The following is an 11,742-nucleotide window of genomic DNA, read 5'->3' as shown; positions in this document are numbered from 1 at the left end:
CGCTACCGTGGTTTCTTTCTAGATAAGGAGATATTTAATACATCTTTGGAGCAATCCTAGTTCACCTTTGGACCATTGATAAGTGAAGTTTTCTCTCCCTACAAGTCAGCACCATGAAGAGAACACAACAGATTTTTAAGGTCACATTTAAACTTGACCTTCAAGTATGTTACTACTGCCCTAAAATGGGGAAAGCCTTTGGGAGTGGGGGTGGAGGACGGATCCTTGCAAGGGGCTTTGGAGACCTTGGAGACCAACTAGACTTCCCCGGGACCTGGGTTCCCAGGCTGACTGTAACTTTTCTGGTTGAAGCAGAGTGGACAATCAGATCTGGGGCATGTGCTGGGGTGACGGTTAGTAGGCAACTGGCAGACATTGATCTCCGTTTATTAGGACAGAATATCAAGGCCTAGAGGTAAGCATCCGGGGCTGGGTTTTCAGCAGAATTCCATGGGGAACTCTCAATCTTTTATATGCATAGGTATTTGTTCAGATCCACCGAAGGGACCCGACCGGCCCAGACATTTAGACTTGCCTCTCTGGTTACATGGTGCAGCCCAGCAATAGATGAGCCTAGCCTCTGGTTGATTCCCCCATCTCCCAGGCACTGCTCCTCAGATGAGTCACCACAGCTGGGCAAGTGGTATCTCCCTATTCACCTTCTCCAGGAGACAGACACATGGGTCTAGGACTCTGTCCTCCTGTGACATGTGGGACATGCTGTGTGTCTGCTTTTGAAGGACCCTCCATGTGGATTTGGGTTGCAGGCACAACTGAGAACGGTCCTGCACAGAGCACCTTCTGAGTCTCTGCACGGCTTGGCTGGTGTCCAGGAAGCACAGACTACAGCAGACACAACTCCATCTGCCTTCCTGGGAGCTCACACATCGACCCCATCTCAGGGAGAGATGCCGAGCGACGGCAGCTGCCCTGCGTCGGAGTGCATCCTCTGCCACTGACTGTCTGCACTAACTCTCCGCCTTCAGCAACTTCTAAGACAGGGAAGGACCACGACACTCTGCATCAGTTACCTTTCTTATCGTCGTGACAAAATGCAAAGCAAATGCAGCCTCAGGAAGGGAGGAGAGGGGTTTATTCTGGCTCACAGTCTGAGGGTACAGGCCATCATGGTGGGGAGGGCATGGGCTGGGGGAGGGAGCTGAAGTAGGAGGCAGTTGATCCCATTGCCTTTATAGCCAAGAATGCTGGAGCTCAGCCCATGGTCTCCTTTTTATTTAGCCAATGGGATGATGGTGCTACCCACATTTAGTTAAACTTCTCTGGTTGCATCCTAACAGACATGCTCAGAAGTGTGCCTCTGACTCAATTCCAAATCCAGTCTGGTTGACAGTGAAGACAAGTCACCACAGCCTTCAGTATAGGAGCACAGAGAATCGAAGCCTGGAGTACTGGGTATGGACCAGAGTCTGGGCTGCTAAGACCTGTACTAACCTCCTCTCTTGCCCTCAGCTACCTCCTGCTGTCCTCAGAGCCACTGTGCTATAAAGCCAAGAGGCCTCCACCTCTCCAATGGGATCCGGGATTCATACTTTCCTCTGGTTGTGATCAATACATGAAAGCAACTTTAGGAAGGAAGGCTTAACTCCAGAGCTTAGAGTTCACAGGGTTACTCCATCATGGCGGGACAGACATGGCAGGAGGGGAGGAAGGCCAGCTGGTCCCTCAGGAAGCAGAGCTCAGCAGGAAATGATGCTTTGCTGTAAGATCTAAAGGCCGAGCCCTCAGGACAGCTCAGTGAGTGAAGGGCTTACTATCAAGCCTGATGACCTATGTCCAATCCTTGAGACTGGCAGAGTGGAAAAAGAGAACCAGCTGCCGAAAATTGTCCTCAAACTTTCACACTCATGTTATGATGTGCGCACGTATGCATGCACACACACACACACACACGCATGCACACACGCACATAATTTTTAAAACATTTTTTTAACTTAAAGGCCTGTCCCCAGTGTCTTACTTCCTCGAGCATGGCTTTGTCTCTTAAAGGTTCCTCAACCTTCACAAACAGTGCCACTGACTGAGGACCTAGTGTTCTAATGCAGGAGCCCCTTGGAAGCATTCAAATGACTACAGATCTCTTGGCCCAGGCTACCTGGGAAGGATCTAAGTGGGGGTGGATTTGCCATCTCATTAAACTCCAAATGGCACGGGATAGGGCCAGGTGAGAAGACTCAGCTGTTGGCCTGAAGGATCCCCTGTAAGTCCTGATTCTGCTGAAGAAACCGTTCAAGTAAGCCTCGCCCTTCCAGGTCAGTGTGTCCTGGAGGCTTTGAGAAAGCCATCTTCCACTCACCTGCCCTCCCTCCTAACTCCTGTCCTGTCCACCACACCATGTCCTCAGTACCCCCTGCTGCCCAATCAGGAAACCCAGACACACCATCTCTTCCTTGAGCTGATCATGGCGGAGTACGCATGTCATCCCAGCACTGAGGCAGGAGGATTGGTGGTGTCTGGAGACCAGTGTGTGTACAGTGAGTTGAACGCCAGCCTGAGACTTCACAGTAAGTGGAAGGCTAGTCCTTAACAAAGAAATAACTAAATACCTCATTTGAGGTCTGATTTCATCTCTAAGGCCTGTACTATGTCCCACCCTCAGAAAGTAACTTGAAGGTCACTTAACCTACTTAACACTAAGAAGTTAATGGCTGTCACTGGCTCTGGGGCTGTCTGTTACAGGTGTGTGTGTGACAGACACACACACACACAGTCAGACAGACAGACTGACTGACTGACTTATCCAGATTCTCATGTTCAGTTAGAGTTACATGAACCCCATCTAAAATCTTTGCCTGGTGGTAACCAGGCCAGTGGCAATTCCTTCCATGAGTTACAGTATTCAGCTGGGTCCCACTGCACATGACACTGCGCATGACACTGTGCATGAAAGGCCCCTGATCCCAGTCTCAGTCTCCATCAAATCTCAGTCAGGAGGACAGTAGCATCTTTCCTAGCCTCCCACTCGAGCACAGGGTTTCTGAGGGTTCTGCACTCCCCCCACCTTTCCACCACAAAAGCCTCTCTGTAGCCTCCAGGAAAGGGCTGAAAGCAAGCAGCCAGGGTGCAGCATCTGGGTTCCTACTCACAGACAAGGAAAGACCCTGCACAGGAGGACCGGAGGAGCCCCAGGCTGACATTGCCTTCCTGCCTCCTCCCACCCCTCCTCCTAGCAGCATGTGGGGCACACATGGCTGCCAGCGGAGTGTCTGCTAGCTCGCCGTGGCAGCGGCTGCTGCTGCTGTGCAAACACATCTTAAGACTTCTTTTTCTTTTTTTAAACCTGGAAACTGTCATTTATAATCTGATTTTTATCTTTATAGGGCTTTGGCGCCCGAAGGTATCAGGCTTCTATATTATCTTGTGTCACCCAAGCTTGCAGCTCCAGCTTGACATGCTGTTTAATCTCCGCACATCAAAGGCGAGGGCCTTGCTACACTGGTTACTATTGTTACCAGGGCTCAGACCCATCCCTACTCCTGGAGAACTGCGGTTCCCCGCCTGGGGAAGGCAGCCTCCTCCCACCTCCAGTCTGCAAGACAAGGCAAAGCCATTGCCTTGAAAAATAATAATTAAATAGCAAAATTAAAAAAGCCAGCGGGGAGGGGTGTGGGGGTGAGCAGGGGAGCGAAGAACAACATTTCTGTTGCTTTCCAAAGCGTTTCTTTATATAAATGGAGTCAAGGCCGGGGCACCAGCAGGGTGCCCCCTTGTTAATGGCTTTTTCCCAGTTTACAGTGTAATAATAAAAGCAGGGTCTGTCTGTTGATGTGAAACCTTTACTCCAAGGAGCATAGAGTATTCTAGAAGTTTGGAAGGACAGAGAGGTCTGATGATCCATAGACTGTTATTCCAGGACTGGTGCAGAGGGTGACAGCTGCCCCCCACCAGCCTTTGCCCAGTGTGCAATCATTTTGTGGAAAAGTCTTCCATCACCAAAAAGCCAAGCAGAAGCTCTCACAGTGGCAAGGGTGAACCGCCTGACCCAGGCTCCCCACACGCTCCTGTCACTATGGTGACTTTGCATGTAGCTGAGGGTCCATCTCCAAACTCTGTGGTGTGACTCATGCCCAACTGGGAAAGCGTGACCAAACTCCATGGCTGTCGATCACTGGCATCACATGCACATGTATATGATATCTCAGGTGAGAGCTGGTGAGAAGGCTTAGCCTGTAAAGGTATTTGCTGTCAACCCTGATGACCCAAGTTTGATTCTTGGGAGAGACTTGGTAGAAGGAAAGAACTGCTGACTCCTGAAAGTCATCCTCTATTTTCCACATGCACCGTGACACATATGAGTGCACGTGTACACACACACACACACAAGTGTTGAAAAAAGTAAATAGGTATTATGGGTAAGAAACACCCTGGCCATGAGGCTACCTGTCACAGAGTAGAACATTCACAACCACCAACCATCCAGAACTCCAGCTGGGTTCTGTGGTCTCGTGTGCCCCACCCCACAGGGCAGAGTAGTGCAGTCAAACCCTAGAGGGACGGGGGCTCCCAGGACTCCACACAGAAGGTGACAGGGGATCCTGACAGTGTAGGTACATGACAGCCTTTATAGGGCAGGAGATAGAACAGTCTGCAATCCCAAAGACAGCAGCTGGGACCCTAGAGACTGGAGAAGGCATCAGAGGAAATGACCAAAATGGAGATGAATCCTCACAGAGCAGCCCCTGGAGATGTATCCTCACAGAGCAGCCCCTACAGACAGGACGGGAGCACAGACAGGACGGGAGCGTGAACAGCTGCCAAAGCCCTTTAAGCAGCGCCTGTGGCCAGGAGTGCTTGAGGTTTAAAATCATCAAGAGTGAAGAAAGATCCAGGAATTGGCCACCTTTGGGCATCCACACATCCTGGAGGAGGCTTCAGTTGACAGTGAGGGAGAAGCCTTGGTTTTGTTTCCATGGCAACTTTCTCAGCACAGAAGTTACCTTTATTGTATGTGCTATGACTAAGACAATTCTTTGCTCAGGCTAAAGTTCAATAAGTAAATGTGTGTTTCACAAACAAGTTTATTCTTCTAGGACCGATTTCTGGTGATATGTAGTACTCTGGGCTTTTTAAATTACTGTAATAAAATATCTTAACCAGGCTACTTTATTTGTGAAAGGGGGTGTGGTTCACCATTCTGAAGGATCTATATCTCTTGATAAGCTAGTGCTGACAGCATTTTGAGATGGCACAGAGCATCAACTCAGTGCGACATGTAACATCCTCTGGTCTTTCCTCCTTTCCCTACGAAGCCACCAGGATTCAGCCATGGGGTTCCACCTTAGTAGTCTTCCATAACTACAATGGCATTCCTATAATCATTCTGGTCACCTGTTATCCTCTTAGCTCCTTGCCTTTGGGTTAAACTTCAGCACGTGAGATGCTGGGGGACACGCTCGAGCTTTATCCAATTGGTAGCAACATGGCACACCTGAGAGCCACCAGTTCCTCCCTGTGGAGACTGCTAAGTCAACAAGATGTTAGCCTTGCAAACACGAGGACCTGAGTTTGACCAGAAGACTCAGTTGAACAGTACCTGAGGGTGTGTCTTCTGGCCTCCACATGCATGCCCATACCTGTGCACCTACCTACACATGCATACACACACACACACACTCACACACTCATACTCATACACACTCATTCATATTTACTCTCACACACACATTCAGACAGACAGACAGACAGACAGACAGACAGAGTGAGGATGAAGGGAGATCTTATCAGCCTCTTGCTCCCTCACCCATTCATACCCAGGTCCTACCACACACAACAACAACTAGGCCTAACAGGAATGGCAGTCACTTGTCAGAGTCTCTTTCTCTGTCACAGCCCTGTGCTCAAACCTCCACACAGACAGACAGCACAATGGCTCAAGCCAGGATAAAACACACCGCCTACTCCACAGGGAGGACTTGAGTCAAGACCTCAGCTGAACATGTCACCTGACTCTGTCCTTGATGAGAAAATGCCAGAAGGAAGTGGGACGTGAAACAAACCTGTTTCATACCCTGACTAGAACTGGAATTTGACTCTGTAAAAATGTTCAGCCTGGGTCTGCAGACTGGGTCACAGTCAGTGTTTCCAGAAGTTAGAGTTGCAGTATCTCTGGTCTGCCTGTCTTTCTAACTTCTGATTGTTATTTCAACAACAACAAAAAACAAAATAAAACAAAACAAAAACCATTGTTTAAACATAAGGGACATGTGAGATACCAAGGGCAGATCGTATGTCACACACCTGGAGCAAACTTAAGTCTCAGGACATTATGATCTCCCCTGTGAACAAGGAGGAGATGTGTCTACCCCACCACACAGCTGAGAGCTCATCAAACAATGTCTTTGTGACGATGGCAGCTCCCACACCCACGGTCCCCTTGCTATGGCTCCATTCCCTGCAACGGCTTCAGTTCAAACTCACTACTTGAGAGCAGGTGGTGTGGCTCAGCTGGAAGGGTGAAGCCTAGCATGCATGAAGCCCTAGATCCATCGCCAGCAAGGCATTGGACCAGTTATGGCAGTACATTCCTGCAATCTGAGCACTGGAGCACGGAGGGAAGAGGATCAGGAGTTCAATACCATCCTCAGCTATAAAGAAAACTTGAGGCTAGCCTGAGCTACAAAAGACCCTGTCTCAGTGATGATGATGGTACTGACAATGTTGATGATATTGATGTCGGTGACGGTGATGGTGACAACAGTGTTAGCCGTCGTGGTAGTGGTGGTGGTGACCATGGTGATGGTGACAGGTAACGGAACAGGTTTCTAAATCATTTTTAAGATTGTTATAGGAAAACAAAGACCTGCGAGAATGTACCTGCTTATAGTCTTGTGAGCATCTTTGCAGACCAAGGACTCATGGACTGTGGTCCTTTGCATCCTAATCTGGTTCCTGTAGAAGCCAGACTGGGGTTAGTGACTTGCACACAAGACAGACATTTGGGCTATGGCACTAGAAAGGGTGTGAGGGGTAGAGGGTTGAGCCCTCAGGAAAGCCACAGATCCTCTTGTGCTACCTAAAGCTCAGCTATACCCCTGACCTCAGTCCTGGCTTCACCCCACTCCAGGGACCCTTAGAAAGACTCCAATGTAGAGATGGCCACCACGTCCTGTACACAATAGGCAGGTTTGCTGTCTTTGGATAATCCCCAACCAAAAATTATCCCCAATAGCCTACTGTTTACCATCGCCACACATCGGTAACTCTGAATGCTGGTGGGACAAAACAGAATCTACAAACACATGTGTCCCAAACAGGGTAGTTCTGTAGAGTTTAATAATATACACAGAAGCTTCAAACAATTATTCTTTAAGAAACATCATACAGTCAGAAATAGTCACGGGGCACACCATCTAAGGCTCACTAGTGCAAGCCCTGAAACCATGTATAGTAAAGAGTCTTGTGTATACTCTTTTTTCCAATCTATAAGCATATGGCAAAAACTAATTTATAGACTAGGCACAGAAAGAGATGGAAAATGGCAATGAAATAGAAAGATTGCAAAAAATACTTAAAGTTATACAAGTGTGATTTTCCTCTGGAGAAAGAGTTATGTATCAATATCACCATCATCATCACTATCACCACCGTAACCACCATGGTCACCATCACCATGGTCACCATCACCATGGTCACCATCACCACTACCACAATTGTTATCACTGTTATCACTGTCACCACCATCAGTATCATCAACATTATCAACACCATCATCATCATCAAGACAGGCTCACATGTAGCTCAGGCTAGCCTCAAATTCTCTTTATAACTGAGGGTGAAGGGAGTGGAAACGCACGCTCAGGGTTTAAAGGGGTGGGTGGGAGGGTGGAACTTCAGTTCAGGATGATTCAAAGGTTTAGGAGGCTCACAGGGAGGACGGCTGCTCTGCAATGCTGACACACTTAGTACCACCCACCTCACCCCCATCAACACTGAAAATGGTTGATTTTTCAGCATATTTTTTTAAGTTAAGGAAGCAGGCCCATGTCAGGTTCCCTAAAAAAAAACAGAAGAATAGAATGAATGTATGTTACAGAGAGATTTATTAGTTTCCGGGCTAGGGACCGGGTAGTCCATGATGGAAAGGCTGATAAAATGACAGCTGCTTTAGTCTTCGGGGCTGGACACCTTGGCTCTCCCCATCTGACAGTTGAAGGCTGGAGCATTCCTGAAGGGCGGTCTCCAGCCCACATTGGAAGGCCTAAGGAGAGAGGCTGCAGCGGTGGTGACATCAAGCCAAACAGACTCATCCGCAAGGAGTGGGCAGCGCTGGGCTCTCTCCCTGCATGAAGTCAGAACCCAAAGGTGTGAGTGACAGTCATCATGAAAACAGCAGAGATGACAGGTTAGTGGCCTGTCAATGCCTATGCCAAACAGTGTTCTTGGCCAGTGTGTGAGCAAACTTTCTAGGTTCATTGTCACACAGGACAGGAGCCATCACAGTCCTGCCCTGGCAGCTCAGGAGAGTAGTGGAACACAAGGCCCCATAATGACCACAATCATGCCTGACACCTGGGCCACCAAGACTCCTCTGGTGCCTTCAGTTGGTATTGTCATTTTGCATTCACCCAGTCTTAAGGTTTGAAAATCTGTCTGCTGTTCACTGAGGACATGTTTGATTTTGTAGCTGTCTTAGGGTTTTACTGCTATGAACAGGCACCATGATCAAGGTGACTCTTGGGGCTGGCTTACAGTTTCAGAGGTTCAGTCCATTATTATCATGGCGGGAGCATGGCAGCATGCAGGCAGACATGGAGCAGAGAGTTCTGCATCTTGATCAGAAGGCAGCCAGAGGGAAACTCTCTCTTCTGTAGTAGGAGGAGCTTGACCACTAAGAGCCCTCAAAGCCCACCTACTCAGTGGTACACTTCCTCCAGCAAGCCCACACCTATTCCAACAAGGCCACGCCTCCTAACAGTGCCACTTTGCATGAGCCAAGCATATTCAAACCTTCACAATAACTGAATCATAACATCCTGAGCACAGCTTAGACTTCAGGCCGGCTGCTACTTTGTGACTAATCCTTAGTCTGAATTGCAGGAAACCCCTTAGAGATGTAAATCTGAGTGTAGGATACACCAAGGCAGGAAGGCAGCTCCAGCTAGCAGTCTTTAGCTGAGGAAGGTCCTCTAATGACAAATACATTGAAAGGCTGATCCATAGTCCTCTATAGAGCTTCACATGGGAAGAAAGTGGGCAGGGACTTGAGCTATTGATTGAGTACCTCCCCAGGGGTCTTTGTTCTGATACTGGCATTGAAATTATTTATAAGGCAGTGGTTCTTGAATTTGAACGAACATCTAGATCATCAGAAGGATTTGATCTGACATGGTTGCTGGACACTTGGAGTTTCCGACATATTTGGGGGTCAAGACACCTGAGGATTCTGCTTCCGGACCCATTGTCAAGGGGTAGCACAGTTTCATGATTGACCTTAGAGACCTCTAGCCAAGTCAACCGATGACCTCAGCTAAGAGACTAACTGCTGGCCTGGACACTGGTCCACTAGCTGGTCACCATCATAGGCAGGCACAGCAAATGAGCACCTCTACCGGGACTCTGCACCTGTGCCCATCATGGAACTGGGAAGCAAGACAGGGCAGCTGAGAGAATTTAATTAAGAAAGAGCACTTGGTAGGAACCTTAGTCAGCGGCATGGTGCAATATTTGCTCCTGATACTACTTTAAGGCAGACAAAGAGGCTCAGTGATCCTCAGGAAAGTCCTGTCAGCTTGGCCAAGAGGAACCATTGGCCTATGACACCTGAAATGGCTAGCCTTCATTGTCAGCCACTTGGAGTCACCTCAGAGGGTGTGTCTGTGTGGATATCTCCAGAGAGGTGAAACTGAGGAGGGAAGACCCACCAAGGAGGGTAGCAGACTCCATGAGGCTGGAATCGTGGATTGAATAAAACAAGGAAAATGGAGAAAGCTAGCTTCGTACCAGCATCCGTATCCATCCCTCTGCTTCTCGGCTGCAGGTGCAATATAACCAGCTGTGCATGCCTTTGCCTTCCTATGCCTGAAACCAGGAACCAAACTAAACGGCTTCCATTGTTTTTGTCAGGCACTCTGTTACAGTGACAGGGACAAAATGGGCAGCAGCTATGCCTCCAGGCAAGCCAAGGGTTATTTCAAAAGAACTAAGAGCCCTGGGGATGCTGTAGGAGTGGGGTGGGTGCCCACATTTTGAAAATGCGCAAAGTTCTCAAAGATAAAAGGGGAAAGGTTTCTGAAGCTGACTCTTGGAGTGTGCCCCACCCACCTTCCCATGTCTTGTAAGTGCTCTGGTGAGTTGGAGGACAACAGCTGTTGGGGGGGGGGGTTGTCCAGGGGCGGGTGGACCTGGGCCTTGAAAATGGAGTGTCTGGGGAGCCAGAGAGATGGATGGCTCAGTGGTTAAAAGCACTAACTGCTCTTCCAGAGGTCCTGAGTTCAATCCCCAGCAACCATAAGGTAGCTCACAAACATCTGTAATGGGATCTGATGCCCTCTTTTGGTGTGTCTATAGACAGCTACAGCATACTCATATACATAAAATAAATAAATAAATCTTTTTAAAGAAAGGAAGGAAGGAAGGAAAGAAGAAAGAAAGAAAGAAAGAAAGAGAGAGAGAGAGAGAGAGAGAGAGAGAGAGAGAGAGAGAGAGAGAGAAAATGGAGTATCTGATGAAGCCATCAGAGGCCCAGCCAAAACAGAACACATCTAAGGAGACACTGCTTGGTGAGAAGGGGAGACTGAGCTAAAGCCCACTGGCTGGTGGACTGGGGTCTCCTCTATCCAGTCAGTCAGCTCACTGGCAGCTGCTCCTAACTCTCAAGGTCAAATCCTGCTAAGGCTAAAATTTGAGCTATCTCAAGATGGAGCACGGGGGGGGGGGGGGTAAAGGTGAACCTCTTCACAGGAGAGATGAGGCTTCTCACCTGAGTGACCCACTTCCAGAACCATTGATCGAGCTGAAATTACCCGTCCCTCTGCCTCTACCAGCTTCTCAAGTAAACTGTTCATGGGGACCAGGCATGGGTAAAGCCAGGGTACACACTTTCCTTGCCAGTCCACAGCCAGCTTTCAGTCTGTGTGGGTGCTCTAGGGGATAGGTGACAGAGAGCCACTTGAGATGTGGGCTGACAGGAGCGACAGCCCCTGAAAACTGGTACTACATCTGCTAAGACAGCCCCCATTCTGACTGGGGACTGAGGAGTCTTCAAGGAAAAGGGTGGGGGTTCCCAAGCCCTTGCCTCTCACTGGCCTTACCTCCAGGCTCTCTCACAAGTGGGATAGGTTTTCTTTCTTTCTTGGCAGCAAGAAAACCTGTGTTTAATTCCAAAATGCATATTAAAAAGGAAAAGAAAAATAGCCAGGTATGGTGGCATACCCTTGGAGAAGTGGAGGCAGCGAGATATCTGGGGTTAACTGGCTAGCCAACCTAGCTGAATCACAGCAGTTAGGCCAATGAGAGACCCTGTCTCAAAAGTTAATAAAAGTGGACTGTGACTGAGGAACTAGAGTGAGGGCTATACACCCCCACAAACATGCAGACATGTATGTGCACGCACACACCAGCTTGAAGACACAAATACACACACAAGCATGCAGACATGCATGTACACACACATGTGCACACACACATGAACATGCAGACACTTATGTGAACACACACATACCAACTTAAAGACACAAACACACACACGAGCATGCAGACACACACATGCACACACAGACCAGCTTG

Source organism: Grammomys surdaster, unplaced genomic scaffold, assembly GCF_004785775.1.
Source record: "Grammomys surdaster isolate TR1022 unplaced genomic scaffold, NIH_TR_1.0 211, whole genome shotgun sequence".
Lineage (NCBI taxonomy): Eukaryota > Metazoa > Chordata > Mammalia > Rodentia > Muridae > Grammomys > Grammomys surdaster.
Note: the sequence above shows the minus strand (reverse complement) of the source record.